We start from the raw sequence: 12,433 nt of genomic DNA, 5'->3' as shown, positions 1-12,433 counted from the left end.
TTGTTTTGCTTTTTGAAGCAAGGTTTCTGTTCATAGCCCTGATTGTCAGCTGAACTTGCTCTATCCACGAGGCTGCCAATGAAATTGGAGATCCTCCTGCCTCTGCTGCCTGAGTGCTACAGTTGAAAGTCTAAACCATCACTTCCCAGCCAAAAAAAAAAAAAAAAAATGTAATTTTAAAAGACTTTCTTCATCTTTGAGTTGGATGTATTCATACTTGATCTTCTCCTGTCATTTTGTCCCTGTTAAGTTGCTGTTTCTTATCATCTACCTTTTAATTTTTTAAACATCTGTTTATTTTTTACTTATTATTTAGTTTTATGTTTGCCTTCATGCATGCATGTGTACCCCTATATGCCTGGTACCCCAGAAGTCAAAAGAGGGTGTCAGATCCTCTAAAATTGGAGATAGAGTTGTTCTGAGCAGCTGTGAGTGTGCTGGGATGTAACTCAGGATCCAAAACATAAGAAAAGATGAGGAGTTATGCTTTTTCTCCTTGAATTACCAAAATAAATACAAAACCTAAAACATCCAAGCAAAAATTAGCAAGTTTGCAGGTTTCTTCCCTATTTTATATATTTATGTAATGTATTTAATCATTAAATTATTATAAACTTGTGAGTATGAATTTTGTAATTTGAATTACAATGCAATGTTACTTCATTTATTGCCAGAATAGCTGTATCTTAGGTCTTTTGAGGGTTCTATGAGTTATTTATTTGTATAAACATTAGGCATATTATTATTAATGCAGGCAACTACATTTTTATTGTTATTATTCCTGCTATAATTACATTTATTTTGTCTTGCCTCTAGAAATAGTAGAGATTTGACCCTGAGCTTTCTGCTTTTAAATAAGGTGCTATATCATTGACTTATAAACCCACATATCTTTTAACCCCCCACCTTTTTTTTTAATTTCCCAAAAGAATATTATTTAGTTACATGGGCTGATCTTAAACATATTTGGTAGCAAACACTGACCTTGAACTTGCAATCCTGTCCGAGCTTTCCAAGTGGCTACAATCACAATACTACACTGAGAGGTCCAGCACAGTTTTACTTACTAAGTTTATTATCCTTTTCTTAATTAAAAATCAAAATTGACAGAAAAGATAAAAGGTGTCTCAACTAATTTCTTTATAACAATCAAAGTTATGTTAACCAATAAAGCATCACTTTAAGGTTTTACATCTACTAATATCACTTTGAAATACATAGTGTAATCTGTGTCATAAATAATGATACAAGTACATATCTGAGTAATGTCTATGTTTTCTATCATGAATATAAAAGTTTCAGTAAGAATGAAAGTTTAGCAACATGTTTGAATACTGAGGCTACACTATGGAATACAGATCACTTTCCATTGCACAAAGGTTTTTCAATGATCATAATGTATTTCACCTAGAAATGATGATACTTTGCAGTGCTCTTTTCTTAGTAATTGCTATTTTGTTTCCTTTCCGATATCTATCCTCCTTTCCCTCTCTCTCATTCCGTCTCTCACTCTTGCTCACTCTCTTTCTCTTTCCTCACATGCACCTTAAATAAACACACACACACACACCTCACCTTTTTGTAGGGACACCCCAAAAATGGATTCCAAAAAAAGAAAGATTTATAATCTTTCAGAGAGGCAATATCATTAAAAGGATCCGATACAAGAAACTTATCTGTATTTCTTCTTTAATTCAAGCTAGAATAAATAGAACACACTCTAAGAAAAATTCTCAGATTCTAATGCTAAGCTCTATAATAGGAGTAGTACAGTTATCAAAAATCTCTAATGTGCATGATCATTCATTTTGGGTACTCAGAGCTCAGCTATGATCTTGTTAATTCCCTCAGAGCATTGCCCCAGGCACCATAATATTTCTGAAAACATCCTAACAACTACACATCAAATCTACTGCTTCTTGAAAGTGTGAACGGTTTCCTTTGGAATACGATTGTGATTTTAAAATTGCCTCTATTAGAAATGGAGTAATAGGTAAAACATCACCAAGGGACAAGGCTGAGAAAAAAAGTGTCAACAGTAATATTAGTGGATTTCATGAAATATTAGTAATTAAACTTTCTAATTCACAGCAGTGAGATGTAACTGTGGTGTAATAAAAATTATGCTGATACCTACATACAAGGCACAATAAGCTTTCCAAACACATAAAATAGCCTCTTGTTTCCAGAAAGTGAGTTCAGAACAGATAGTCAGCATACCAAGCATTTAGAAAAAGGATCCATGTAGAACTCTGGACATTTCCCTAAGTGCCATATTTCTCCTTAATCTATGATGGCTCCCTTTATCATTTTATCTATTTTCTTGTTCTCCTCTATTCTTTCCCTGCCTTAATCTTCCTGTTACCTCATGACTACCTCTTTTCTTGTCTCCTTCTCTTTCTAACTCCCTCTCCCCTCCCTCCATGCTCCCAATTTGCTTGGGAGATCTTGTCCTTTTCCCCTTCTCAAGGGGACCATGTATGTCTCTCTTAGGGTCCTCCTTGTATCCTAGCTTTTCTGGTGGTGTGGATTGTATGCTGGTAATCCTTTGCTCTATGTCTAAAATCATATATGAGTGAGTACACACTGTGTTTGTCATTTGTGACTGAGATACCTTACTCAGGATCGTTTCTTCTAGTTCCAACTATTTCCCTGTGAATTTCAGGATTCCATTGTGGTTTTTTGCTGAGTGGTACTCCATACTTGATTGTATAAATGCACCACTTTTTTTCCATCCATTCTTCAGTTGAGGGGCATCTAGGTTGCTTCCAGGTTCTGGCTACTACAAATAGTGCCTCTATAAGCAGATGAACAGAGATATCTTTGTTGTATGAAAGTGCAACTTTTGGATATATGCCTAAGAATGTAATTTCTAGGTCTTGAAGTAGACTAATTCTCATTTTACCTGAAAAACTGCCATAATGATTTTCCAAGTGGCTGTGTACTCCCACCAGAAGTGAAGGAGTGTGCCCCTGTTTCTACATCCTAGCCAGCATAAACTGTCTTTAGCATTTATTATTTTAACCATTCTGACGGTAATAAGATGGTATCTTGGAGTTGTTTTGATTTGCATTTCCCTGATGGTTAAGGATGTTGAACACTTTCTTAAGTTATCTTTCAGTCATTTTATATTCCTCTATTGAGAATTCTCTACTTAGTTCTATACCCCACTTTTTAATTGGATTATTTTGTGTTTTGTTAACTAGCTCCTTTAGTTTTTGTGTATTTTGGAAATCAGCACTCTGTCAGATGTGGGGTTGGTGAATAACTTTTCCTAATTCTGTGCACTGCTGATTTGGATTGTTGACTGTGTCCTTTGTCTTACAGAAGCTTCTCATTTTCAGGAGCTCCCATTTATTGATTTTTGATCTCAGTGTCTGTGCTACTGGTGTTATGTTAAGGAATCAGTTGCCTATATCAATGTTCAAGGGTAATTCCCACTCTTCTAAGTGATTCAGTGTGGCTGGGTTTATTTTGAGGTCTTTGATCTATTTGGAGTTAAGTTTTGTGCATGGTGATAGAGATGGATCTCTATGCATTTTCTAGACACCAGTGTCCAGTTATACCAGCATAATTTGGATAAATTTAGCTTCTTCTTTTTTGTCAAAAATCAGATGTTCATTGGTGTGTGGGTTAATATCAGGTTTTAAATTTCGATTCCATGGTCTACCTGTCTATTTTTGTGCCAATAACAAGTCAAATAGCAATCTAAGCAATAGTGGAAAGTCTACCTTTAATGCCCTTCCATGATAATGAGATTGATGATTACCTTTTATGCCATTCTAGAGCCTTCATCTAGTACCTGATGGAAGCAGAAGCGGACACCTATAGCTAAACACTAGCAGAACTCCTGGAATCCAGTTACAGAGGGGGAGGCATGATGAGCACATGTGTCAAGACCAGGCTGGAGGAACCCAAAGAATCAGCTGCCCTGAACAAAGGGGAGCTCATGGTACCCAGTATGATAGCTAGGAAACCAGCATAGGATCAATCCAGACCCACTGAAAGTAGGTGTTAGTTAGGACGACTGGGCAATCTATAGGCCTCTAGTAATGGATCAGTATTTGTCCCTAGTATATTCAAGGACTTTGGGAGCTCATCCCACATAGAAGAATACTTTCTTAGCTTAGACACATGGGGGAATGGCCAAGGTCCTGCCCCAAATGATGTGACAGACTTTGAAGACTCCCCATGGAAGGCATCCCCTTCCCTGGGAAGCAGAAAGTGGATAGACTAGGGTTTGTTGGTGAGGGAACTGGGATTGGCATGTATAACAACCTTGTTTCAAATTTAAATTTTAAAAAACATGGGGATCCATTAGAGAAGATACTGAAGAAATGGTTTTGTCTGGATTTCCATGAAATGTCTTCCCAGTGAAGCAACATTAACCAATAAAATATATTAAAAATACCTGAACATTTGGAGTTCTGAAATGTGAAACAGTAAAATAAATTGACATAGGATTATTAACAAAAACAAAAACTAAAGCAAATAAAAACCCTATTAAGTCATGTTAGAACAAGAAAGCATATAGTATTTCAGCATTGGCCTACCTAGATTACCCTGCTTCATTAATGATAGAAATTCTGGGACATCCAATTTGATTTAGCCACTAATATGTGGCTTTCTCAGCCTAAGATCCTAATATGGAATATTTAATGGTAGACATACTGAAATAATTCTAAGATTCATAACTATATAGGGTATCATTTCCAGGCTAGAGTACTTATAGGTTATGGGGACTATCCTTCTGCCTAGCTTTCATAAGGAATGTGGATAAAAGTTGTATAAATTTTTTTTTCTGCAGAGTAGCATTCTATTGTGTAAATGTGTCACATCTTCTTTATCCATTCTTCAGTTGAGGGTCATCTAGGTTGCTTCTGGGTTCTTGCTATTATAAATAATGCTGCTACGAACATAGTTGAACAAATGTCTTTGTTGCACGGATGTGGATCATTTGGGTATATGCCTAAGAGAAGGATTAGAGGGTCCTATGGTAGACTGATTTCCATTTTCCCTAGGAACCACCATCTCCAAAATGACTGTAGAAGTTTGCACTCCCACCAGCAGTGTAGGAGTGTTCCCCTTTCTCCACATCCTCTCCAGCATAAGTTGTCATTGGTGTTCCTAATTTTAGCCATTCTGGCAGGAGTAAGAGGGTATTTCAGATTTGTTTTGATTTGCATTTTCCTGATAGCTAAGGATGTTGAGCACTTTCTTACTCTGTGGAAAGAAACAATGGAATCTTGAAATTCGCAGGCAAATGGATAGAACTTGAAGAAACCATACTGAATGAGGTAACCCAGTTGCATAAAAACAAACATGGTATGTACTCGCTCATATATGGATTTATACATAGAGCAAAGGATCACCAGCCTATAATTCACTATGCTAGAGAAACTAGGATACAAGGAGAATTCTAAGAGATTCATACAAGGTCCTTCACAGAAGGGGAAAGGAACATGATCTCCTGAGCATATTAGGAGTGGGGGGGACAGTGAGTGGAGAGGAGGCTAGGAGAAAGAGAAGGAAAGGAGAGGAAAACACTGGGGAATAGGAGATTGAGAGAGAGAGAGAAAGAAGAGAGAGACCATAAAAGAGGGAGCCATTATAGGTTTCAAGAGAAAACTGACTCTAGAGAAACATCCATAGACATACTAGACTGACCCCAACTAACATTTTGAGCAACAGTGTAAAGTCTTCCATAAATGCCCTTCCCTGATAATGAGATCAATGACTAACTTATTCACTATCATAGAGCCTTTAACTAGTAGTTGATGGAAACAGAAGCAGACACCCACAGCCAAACACTGAGCTGAACTGGAATCCATATGCAGAGAGAGAGGGCAAGACCAGACTACAGAAACCCATGGAGACAGCTGACCTGAACAAGGAGGAGCCAAGGAACCCCAGACTGATAGCTGGGAATCCAGCATGGGACTGACTCAGACCCCCTGGACATGGGTCTCAGTTAGAAGGCCTAGGCAGTCTAAGGGATTTCTGACATTGGAACCAGAATGTATCCCTGGTGAACAAAAGGACTTTGGGATCACATTCCCCATGGAGGGCCACTCCCTTAACCTAGAGGCATCAGGGAAGGCCTAGTCCCTATTCCAAATGACTTGACAGATTTAGATGACCCCTCCAGGAAGGCATCATCCTACATGTGGAGTGGGGGAGGATGGGAGAGTGGTTTCAGGGCATGGGAGGGTGGAAGAGAGGGAGGGACAGAGAGAGAACTGGGATTGATATGTAAAATAAGAAAAATAAATAAATAAAATATATGTGTGTGTGTATATATATATATATATATATATATATATATATGAAATACAAAAAAAAAAATAAAAATTCTATCAAGAAACAAGGTGAAAGACAGAAAAAGCCAATGTAGTTGCTACCAACATCTGTCAGAAAGGTTTTCAGTCAATAAAAGAAGGCCTGAGATTACTGAGGATGAAAGGCAGAGCATGAAAGTCACTTGGATTTCTAAGGAGTGAGACTACCAATCTAAAAAATGCACATGGACTTGTATACATTGGTACATACATGCAAGCACAAAAGCATGCACAGACTTAAGAAGGCAAATTCTCTACCTGGGAATAATTTTTCAAGAACAACAAAATTCTTCCAGAACAAACATTTTATAAAAATGTTTAATTTAAGCAGATGTGTGCCATACAAGGGGAGACGTTGGAGCATTGTCAGACTGCTGGTTCCAGATGAACTTCCAGTTTAAGGACATGAATTAAGACATGAAGATCACAGAGAAAATTTAATATGAATGTATGTGATGTAAACTATCGCTCTAAATGGGATAATGACATTTTGATCCCTAGCAATTATGATAAGTTACTTTCTGATGGCAGCAGGCATGATTGTGGATCAACTAGAAATGGAAGAGAGAATCCAAAAAATAACTAAACAATTCAATCCTGATGTCAGAATATTCCTAAAATATGACCTCAAGGACTCCCTGCATAAGTTCCTAAATCATTTTCCATAGCCTGCTGAAAACAGCTGTACAATCATCTGATAACAACTGGGTATACATGAAATAAAGTTAGACAGCTAGAAATATAACAGAGAAGACAAATAAAGAAACAGCCACATATGACTAAGATTAATGAATCCCCATCTCCAGGTTAAAAGTGAGGAAGAGCACTATGTGTGATCAGTGTTTAACCCTCCTGAACTCACTGTTGCTCAGTCAAGTTAGCACACAATAAAGGAGACAATATAGATATGGAGGTGAAATGAAAATAAATCTCCAAAGTTTCTGCACTATGTTACCTAGAATTTCAATGTTTAAAGCAAAAATTCTCAGAAATGCAAAGAAGCACTAAAATGTCTCATACATGGCTAAAAAGAAAACATCAAAGAAATTCCCTTTAAGGGGACATATTGACAGACTAGAAGACCCTGTGACAAAGGGAGAAGGAAGTATGTAAGGAACTAAAAACAATGTGAAGGGTTGTGAAGAACCATTCTGTAGATTTAATAAACCATTGTAATTATTAACATACAGAAGTTGAAGTTGACTACACTGGGTCTACGTTACACTGGTCCATGGGACATTCTTTCATCTGAATCGTTGCTTATTAATATAATGTGGGAGAGGGGCCAACCAGACTCCTTACTTGTGTACTCACTATTGAGCCTTCCAGGCTCGAAAGTACATCAACAAATTCATGTTCCTACAGCCAGCCCTTGTTAAACTCAATGATTCACAAAACAAAACCTGTAGTCATGACCATCAGTGAGAGATTTGTAAAGAAGAGGATGAGTTGATGGTGATGTGAGGGACATTGGACAGAGAACAGTTTACATGAGTGTACATTGTGAAATTTTCTAAAACAAATTTATTTATTTAAAAAAATGTCAAAATGATACTATAACTCTATATTTAAATAAGCAATAGCATAAAAAAGGCATGCTATTCTGACTTATTAACATCAAATATCAATACCAACATGGAAATTAAAGGGAGAAAGTACTTGAAATCCTGACATTAAAAAGAACATCCACCTCAAAAGGAAATTTTCCTTGAGGACCTTCAGGAGTGAAGAATTGGTACTGTGAAAGCAGTTCAAAGGAGCTGATTATTTGCAGAACAGTGAGGACAACTAAAAATAATAAGTGTAGATACAGAAAATCATAAAGTCGTCAATTACTAGAGATAAACTGATAATGTAGAAGAAAATAAAAAAACAAAATAATTTAAAAGTTATGATAACTTGAACATTGCATAAGAAAACCAGTTATTTATGCACACAAGAAATTTAGTCAACTCCAAGAAGATAAGATGCCAAGAGGGTCAAGCTCTGGCACATAAAGTCAAATGCAGAAGGAAAGCCAGAAAAATAAACACATAACAGCAAGGAAGAAAAACTAAATCAACCAATCAAACAACAAGAATCACACCATTAGTGCCTGAATTCACTAGTGGTAAGAAATAAGAAAACCCCGAAGACCTGGTAGACACATTTAAAATACTGAAATCTTTTGTGAGTAAAAATAGCTGTATTCACACACACCACTTTCAGATTTTAAAGGTAGATATAGGAATATCTGATGAACAATAAGTTACATAATTATTTTCCTCCTCAAGTACTCTGTGAACAAAAGTTTCAAAACTAAACAATATGTAATGTGTAATGTTCAGCAAGGCTGATAACCTGACCAGGTCTTCAATGACTGCAGCATGGCTGAATTGGGTAAGTCAAAAGCCTAACTACAATTTATCTTGGGCTACCTTTTGCTTAAGCTGTTCTACTCCATCCTTACGTCTGAGTTTGTGAGCATCAGCTCAGAAATTTGGAAATTATTAAGGCAGAAGCATCCTACCTCCCATCAACCCAGACCTAAAATTACCTTCAGATACCATTTGAGGCCAAACATAGAGTCTTCCCTGCTTTGCAGGACCCTATACATGTGCTATTTCTAGAAATGATTTTTAAACATTTTGATATATGATCCTGTTTACTCTTGCCCTATAAAATACTCATTAAATTGCTGCCATGTTGGAATGTGGAATTTGTGAAAACCTGAATTTTTGTCCCTGTGTCGTGGTCATTCACATTTTCTCCAGAGTAAACAATCCCTTATCCACTTTGAAGTGAGAGGTGTGTTTTGTGTTTCCAGTCGTGACAAAGTAGCATTGTAAATACTGTATTTCCTCTGGTAGAAAACACATGATAAGATAGTACACTATAAACAGTATAAACACACACATGAGCCCTGAACAACAAGCACTTTAGAGTCTCATTACTGCTAGAAAACCCCCACATCTAAGCTAATTCAATATAAGTGTACTAGTGCCTAACAATCAGCATTATAGAGGCAATTACAGAGGGAAGAGTTTTTTTTTTTTTTTTTTTTTTTTTTTTTTTGAGTCATGGGTTAGCAAGTTTCAGGCTAGCCTGGAATGAGTGGATGACATTTTTCAAAACCAAAACTGGATCTTGAAAATAGCTATTTTATTCTACTCTTGACATACTTTACATATTACACTTTTAGTGTCTGAATTTTAAGTGACACATTCCATGTAGAACTTAAAGTTGGGGCTAGAAAGATGGCTCAGTGGTTATAAGAGCACTGGGTAATCTTCCAGAGGACCCTGGTTCAATTCCCAACACCCACATGAAAGCTAACAACTGTCTGTAACTCTGATTCCAGGGAATCTGACACTTAACACCAATGCACATAAATTTAATTTAAATAAATTATTTTTTAAAAAGTAATTCAAATTCATGTGCTTGTGTCAGAAGTCATAATACACTAGTGAAGTAATAACATATTAATAACAGATATAAAAGAAGTCATATTCAGGTGTTATGCTCTTCTTCCATAATACTAGTTGGGAGGGTAAGACAGAAATAAAGTTTGAGGCTACCATAAGCTATATTGACACTATCTAAAAGTGCATAGGTATGTAAAGGATATTATAAAATCAAGAGTTTCAATATGAGTAAGTGATGAAAGATTCTAGAGTAGAAAAATGGTACTATTTAGCAACAATCATACAGAAGTAACAATTACACAATACTCATACAGAAAGCTGTTTTCTTAATGTTTCTGTAAGAACAATCAGTTGCTGAAACAGATTTCAAGCTATTAAAGTAAAATGCAGTAAAAATTTCAACAGTAATTCAACTACGCTGTACAGTGCAGTACAAATTTTATTAGCATATGTTCAATGCACATATAACTATGACACATCAATATTTTATGTGTAAACTTATTCTAGTCTTATTTCAGAAATTCTCCAAGAAATTTCACTATAGCCACTCAGATAAAGACTTCTGTCTGTCTTTGAATTTTAACCCTAAGATTAGTCTTGTTAAAATTGAGGTATTTTTTGACACTTTACAAGGTATTAGATTAATACAACTTCTCAAACATATAAAGATCAGTAATATAAATATCATTGTTTGCATATTTATTGACTGGGTAATCCCTACATTTGGAGAAAAAAAAACTATTAATTGTAAGGGCAAAGTCATTGAAACTAAGTAGATTTTCAAAATGTATTATTCTATAGAAAATAATGTAAAGGTTGGAGGTCAGTGGATTTAAATGAGAAGATGCTGTTTATTCCTGAATTAGTGAGTGTACCAAAAGCCAGTCCAATTTCTCTGATTCTTTCTAATCACCATACTTCTGTGCTAATGGGCAATAATTTTCCCAACCCACAACCTCTTACTTGCAGCATTAAAAACCTATCCGATTCTTGCTTATTTTTTTTTTATCACTGCAGCAGTCATGCAAAAACCGACCAAAGTCAATTTCTATTTAATCTGCTCTGCTGTAAATACAAACACTTGCTTGACAAGCAACCTAGAGTTTGTTATCTTTTTCAGACGCTATAAAATCCCCATGTATAACAGCTTGCAAGGATCAGAATAGAAATAGCATATGAGAAATTGCATATGTGGAAGAAGATGTGGCTCAATTACAATAAATGTAATGTCTACTCCCTAAAAGGGAAAATATAAACAGAAAACTATTACTCCAGGGAATAGTGTCTAGAAACTGGTGTAGAACAACTGCCATAATGCTGTAAGAATTATTATGTAAAAGAACAAAGATTTGTCTCTTCAAAAAAGTTTCATATAACAATAATGAGTTCTGACTAAATTGTACAGAAAGGGACTCCCTTACTACAATTTAAGTAAATATTACATGGAGAGTATTTAACAATAATAACTGACAATCTTAGTTATCTACATAAACTTCACTTTCAGTTAACATGTTGTAATTGAATATTTATATGGTTAACAATAAATATATTTTTTTCTGATAAGAGTAATGTGTCTACTCTAATTGGTAAACTTTCAAACGCTGGCTTTCTTTTGTTTCTTTTTTAACAACCAAGCTTAGTTCATTTTTGGAAAGTTATTTACACATCTATGGAACATATCCTTATATAGAATCCCATAGTATCTCGAGTGGAAGTTAATAAATAAAACACTTGGCCTAAAAACAGAATTTGAATTGAATCTCAAAGCATTTACTTATACTTTCTGCCATGCCTTGGACACCAGTCCTACGCATACTGATAGCAACACTCTACCAAAATTTTCTAAATCCCAGGGACCTCCCATGCCTGACTTTAGAGCTTTATCACAAAAAAAAAAAATCATGCAGTAACAGAGTGAAATATGTGTGCATTAAATTAATTTCATAAATTAATTTAAATTATTTAAAGATATATTGAGGTTGAAGTGTTCATTATTTATTCATTGTCAACATACTTAAAATATGACTGCTGATACTCTTGTCTTTATCTACATTATAATTAATCTTTATACTTATGAATGATATATCTTCTCTAGAAAGACAACTTATTATAATAAAATAGACATTCTTACTCTTTGTGATATTTTCATTGACTAAAACGTAGCTTTGAGAAAAATTGACAGCCCTTGGATAGACCGAACTACTAGGTGCAATTTGATATGGTAGGAGGGGTCCTTTTTGTAGAATTAGCTATTTGAATACTCTAACAATTTAAAAAACATCAATTTATCTCGATGCAATCTTTGTAGATTACTATTTAAAAAGTATACCCATTTCCAACAACTAATTCACTTTTAACCACTATAGAGGATTTAAAATCAGCTACTTCCTACATATGCTTATGTAGTGAGATATTTACTTTGTCCGCATCTGTGGCACTGACCATGCCCATTGTGGGTGGAGACAAGGGCAGAAGTGACCTGAAGGAACTTGGTCCAAGGAGGAGCCTGGGAGCGCTCTCTTGCTGGCAGGACGTGGACTGGAGAGGATCTGGAGGCTTCCTTGGGACCAGGAACCTTCTAGTGTTCATCAGTCTATGTTGTAAGTTATTTCTCCCTGAATAAACATCTATTCAGCCTATTTGTTTTTCCTGGTCCTTATTAAACCACGATAGGATTAGATATATCTATGT

This window comes from Phodopus roborovskii, unplaced genomic scaffold (assembly GCF_943737965.1).
Source record: "Phodopus roborovskii unplaced genomic scaffold, PHOROB, whole genome shotgun sequence".
NCBI lineage: Eukaryota > Metazoa > Chordata > Mammalia > Rodentia > Cricetidae > Phodopus > Phodopus roborovskii.
The sequence above is the reverse complement of the archived record's forward strand: the minus strand, read 5'-3'. Positions refer to the sequence as shown.